Raw genomic sequence first — 6,000 nt, 5'->3', positions numbered from 1 at the left:
AAAAAAAAAAAAAAAAAAAAAAAAAAAAAAAAAAAAAAACACCAGATACATAGATCAATGGAACAGAATAGAGAGCCAGATATAGACCTTCAACTCTATGATCAACTCATCTTCAACAAAGCAGGAAAAAATATCCAATGCGCAAAAGACAAGTCTCTTCAGCAAATGGTGCTTGGAAAATTGGATAGCTATATACAGAAGAATGAAACTCAACCATTCTTTTATACCATACACAAAGATAAAGTCAAAATGGATGAAGATCTCAATGTGAGACAGGAATCTATCAAAATCCTAAAGGAGAACATAGGCAGTAACATCTTCAACATTGACCACAGCAACTTCTTTCAAGACATGTCTCCAAAGGCAAGGGAAACAAAAGCAAAAATGAACTTTGGGATTTTATCAAGATAAAGAGCTTCTGCACAGCAAAGGAAACAGTCAACAAAACTGAGAGGCAACCCATGAAATGGGAGAAGATATTCACAAATGACACTACAGACACAGGGCTGATATCTAAGATCTATAAAGAACTTCTCAAACTCACCACCCAAAAAATAAATAATCACATCAAAAATGGGCAGAAGACATGAACAGACACTTCTCCAAAGAAGACTTGCAAATGGCTAACAGACACATGAAAGTGTTCATCATCATTAACCATCAGGGAAATTCAAATTAAAATCACATTGAGATACTATCTTACACCAATTAGAATGGCAAAAATTGGCAAGGCAAGAAGCAACAAATGTTGGAGAGGATGTGGAGAAAGGAGAACCCTCTTACACTGTTGGTGGGAATGAAAGGGGATACAGCCACTTTGGAAAATAATGTGGACATTCCTCAAAAAAAAAATTAAAAATAAAGTTACCCTATGATCCAGCAATTATACTACTATTTACCCCAAAGATACAGATGTAGTGAAAAGAATGGCCACATGCCCCCCAGTGTTCATAGCAGGAGTGTCCACAATAGCCAAACTGTGGAAAGAGCTGAGATGCTCTTCAAAGATGAATGGATAAAGAAGATGTGATCCATATATACAACGGAAAGTTACTCAGCCATCAGAAAGGATGAATAATCAACTTTTGCATCAACATGGATGGGACTTGAGGAGATTATATTAAGTGAAATAAGTCAAGCAGAGAAAGTCAATTATATGGTTTCACTTATTTGTGGAACATAAGGAATAGCATGGAGGACATTAGGAGAAAGAAGGGAAAAATGAAGGGGGGCATTAGAGGGTGGGAGGAACCATGAGATACTATGGATTACAAAAAATGAACTGAGGGTTTGGGGGCGTGGGAGATGTGTTAGCTTGGTGATAGGTATTGAGGAAGACATGTATTGCATGGAGCAGTGAGTGCTATACATAAACAATGAATCATGGAACACTACATCAAAAGGTAAAGATACATTCTATGGTTACTAACATAACAACAAAAAAAGACACACACACACAAATAGACATGTTATAGGAAAAATGAAAACAAGCCAAGATTCTCCCAGGAAAACTAACAAGTTACAATTTTTTAAAAAATTTAACCTGCCTCATTTTTCACCCTAGCTAATATGACCATATATATCCTCAATCTCCTTTTCTTTTTTCGATTTAATCACTCAAATTCAAAATGTGCTCTTTTTATTAATATTCCTTCCATTCTCTCCTTCCTTCTCCTTTACTTTCTTTTCCTTTTAAATTTCCTAAAGATCTGTTTCTGAAATATGGGCAAGGTCAAATTTTTCTTCTAATGTTTCTATTTAATCTCATTCAACATTGAGAAGTGTCAGAGTTTTCATAAATAGTATATTGAGTAGTTATTTTAAATTCTACAAAAATACACAATACAAACAAGCCTCAAATTGCCTATTCATCTTTATATATTCATTATTTCTATTAATATATATTTAAATCTTAAAAATGGTTTAGATTAGTAAGTTATAGCACTAAGCTCTTAAATTTACCCACAGTTTAACTCTGGATATGGGAGATAAAAGAGTGGGACTGAGTATTTACCCTAAAGATACAAATGTAGTGATCTGAAGGGACATGCGCATCCACATGTTTATAACAGCAATGTCTACAATAGCCCAACTATGAAAAGAGCCAAGATGTCCATCAACAGATGAATAGATAAAAAAGCTGTGGTGTGTATGTGTGTGTGTGTGTATTTATGTATGTATGTATGTGTGTATGTATGTGTATATATATATATATATATATATATATATATTCCATATATATACATGGAATACTATGCAGCTATCAAAAACCTGAAATCTTGCCATTTGCAATAATGGATGGAACTAGAGGGTATTATGCTAAGGGAAATATCAATCAGAGAAAGACAATTATATGATCTCTCTGATATGAGGAATTTGAGAGGCAGGGTGGGAGGTCATGGGGGTTAGGGAGGGAAAAAATGAAACAAGGTGGGGAGGGAGGGAGGGAGAAAACCATAAAAGACTCTTAATCTCACTAAACAAACTGAGAGCTGCTGGTGGGTGGGGGGTAGGGACAGGATTTTGGACACTGGGGACAGTACACACTATGGTGAGTGCTGTGAATTGTGTAAAACTGTTGATTCACAGACCTGTACACCTGAAGCAAATAATACATTATGTGCTAAAAAAAGAAAAAAGAAGAATGGTAATTATAACAAGTTTATTTAATGTACAGTGAAAGGCAACAAGTAGATGGTTAAGTATTTTGCCTTCACAAATTTATTAGTATTTTTTCTATATCTTACTTAAAGATCTGAGACATCCACTTATACACAGATGTAAAAAATATTAGCAAACAAAATCAACTACAAGGTGCCAAAGGCTCTTTGTTAAAATTATGAATTTTAGAGAAAAATTTTTACTTAATCATATTTCATTCCCAACACAGCAAAAGCCTTATGCACACTGTTTTCATGAGATTTACAGCCTATTTTCCAAGATTACAAACAACAAGATTTGTACACCAACACCTACCACACCTACCCAAAGAAGAAATGATGCCTCTTTAGCTAAGTTCCTGGAGAAGACTTTGAAGTCTGAAGGAGGTGCATGGGATGTCCATTCATATTTTGAAAAGTCCTACCTGTCATTTTTCAGCCGAATTACCGTTAAATCACAATTTTTTTTCCACAGAATGCCCCATTTTGGTTTTTGTTTGTTTGGTTGATTACTTTTTTAACTTTGGGATGATTCAAATTTTCATTCATTTAAAGACAAAATTAAAACAGATACAAAAAAATAACTTCTTAAATTACAAATAAATAAATAAATTTATTTGAATTTAACTTTATATAAAATTGGTAACATAGCCACGTAAGGAAGAACATTTTAATACTTTAATATTTAATACTAAATACTTTAATACTTTAACATTTAATACTAAATGTTTAAAAACATTTTAATACTTTAATACTTTAAGGTGTAGTATTTTAACTGTGTTTCCCTAAAAAGGATATTCTAATAATATCCTAGGGAAAGATATCCTTCCCTAGAAGGATATTCTAATAATATTTTAAAAGCCTGAAAAATAAATGTTAAACCAAATTTAATCCTATTATAAGGAAAATGTTTATGTCAGATAATTAAACCAATAACAATTCTATAGTAATGTCTTTAGATATCAACATTTAAAAAACACTTCAAGTATAAAAATCAACATAGTTAATTATAAATCATATATTTTAACCTCTGAATTGGAGTTGTAATATAAACTCAAATTATTTTTCATTTATCAAAACATGAGCTAGTTCTATTTACTGAGATGACCTTGAAGAAATTAAAAGCACTTGTGGGTGCCCAGGGTGTGGGCTCTAAAAAATCAAAGAAATAAGAGGCTTTTGAGGGAACGGCCAATGCAATGTCAGAAGTATAAAATGTACAAGATAAACTTTGAATGATCTGTTGTGCTAGAAAGAATTCTATTGTAGAATAATCAAGTTTTGACAAAAACAAACAAACAAAACAAAAACAGGGTCCAACTTGAAGGGGTTTCCACTGGCCACACATAAGACCATTTAATCACCATGAAGAAATTACAGCAACGTGGTTGAAACATACAAATATACAATAATTCCTGGTCTTATAATGATAAAAAAAATCCCTAACTCTCTGCTTTATACGGTAGCAAAATCATGAGCTTAGTATTCTGAAAACTAATAAATAAAGGGGGAAAAGATCAGGGAACTGGCCTGCTTTTCATGAACAGAATATATTTCAGAATAACTAAATTATTGGTAAATAAAATCTCTTCTTCAGAGAACATTTACAGCTAATAGGTGCAGAAGGAAGAATAGAATTAGAAAAATCACAAATTTTTATTTCCCAATGACAATGGTAGATAAAAGCAACAATCATCAATGGCTGCTGAAACCTTTAGGTGAGAGACTGATTGGGAACTTTATTATAAATGGATTAGGCTGACAATACCTGCACCCAATTGTATTAGCTTACTATTTATGCCATAATAAATACCACAAACTTGGCAACAGTTTACCTAAATTTAATCAGTTAAAACAATTAAGTTTAAGCAAATTTAACATGCTGTCCTGTAGGTGTAAAGTCCTGGTTAGCTTGACTGATTTCTCTCTCCAGATTTTGGAAAGCCAAAATAAAGGTGTCAATCATCCTGAGCTCTTCCAGAGAGGCTCTGAGAAAAATCTGCTCCCAACTTACTTAGGTGGCTGACAGAAAAAAGTTCCCTGCTGGCTATCAGTTAAATATTGTGCTTCGCTCCAGCAGGCTCCAATTCACAATCAGTTATTAAGCAAATGCTGCAAACAGCTTTACACCTATAGTGGGAAAAGTTATTTTCTATTTAACAGGGATGATAAAATGAAGATGAAAACAGCAAACAGAACATAAATTGTAGTAAATGTCATTTTAAAGGAAATATACAACCTTACAAAAAGTGTAGAGGAATGAAGTGTTATTTTAAGGAAGGATTTTGTAAACCTATTTTGTTAATGGCCTACATAGTAAAAGGTTTAGGCTTTCAGAATTAAGAGGCAAAATTGAGGCTATTATGAATATATTTATATATAAATCAAAAAAGCAAATTTTCATGAACATTTTACTGTTGAAATTCAAAACATAATTGTATTAGTCATTTCAGGCTTCCCTACCAAATATCTCAGACTGACTTAAAAGACAGAAATTTATCTTCTCACAATTTTGGAAGCTGGAAGTAAAAGATCAAGGTGCTGGCAGGTTTGGTTTGTTTTGAGACCTTTGTCCTTGACTTGCAGATGACCACATTCTTGTGTCATGTCAGGTGTCATGTATCACATGGCCTTTCCTCTGTACACACACATCCCTGGTGTACCCCTCCTCTTCTTCTAAGGATACCACACTTATTGAATTAGAATCCCACACTTACAATCATATTTAACCTTACCTCTTAAAGGCCCTATTTCAAGTGCATCAGGCATTACAGTTTCAATATATAAATTTGGGGGGAACACAGTTCACTATATAGTAACAACAATAATAATTGGGTAAAACTTTTGTTATACAGGTCTACTAATGAGAAGAATGGGAGTATTTTGGCGGGGTGGATAACATTTGCTTAATTAGGATTCAAAGTTAGTGCTCCCTACCTTAAAATCTTTGGCAAAAGTTTATCATTTAATGTTCATCTGTAATGAAATTTCATGTTTTTCAGCATAAATTCATATAGGTAAGTGATAAATGACACTTGGAATCTTATCAAATAATTACTATATCACTGAGATTTGTAAGGAAGGAAGGAGATAGAGACAGAAACAGAACATGTGGGGTTTTTTGTTTTAAAGATTTTTAAAATTGTTTTTCTTATTTTTAAGTAATCTCAACACCAGACATGGAAAACTAGGAGATCAAGAGTCATATGCTCAACTGACTGAGCCAGCCACATGTGCCCCTCCCCACTTTATTAGTTTTTTTTTGTTTTGCTTTGTTTTGTTTTTAGAATATGGTGGGGTTTTTTTTTACCGAGATTTTCCTCCTGTCTCCTTTGCAAGC

Source organism: Mustela nigripes, chromosome 2, assembly GCF_022355385.1.
Source record: "Mustela nigripes isolate SB6536 chromosome 2, MUSNIG.SB6536, whole genome shotgun sequence".
In the NCBI taxonomy this organism is placed as follows: domain Eukaryota; kingdom Metazoa; phylum Chordata; class Mammalia; order Carnivora; family Mustelidae; genus Mustela; species Mustela nigripes.
The sequence above is the reverse complement of the archived record's forward strand: the minus strand, read 5'-3'. Positions refer to the sequence as shown.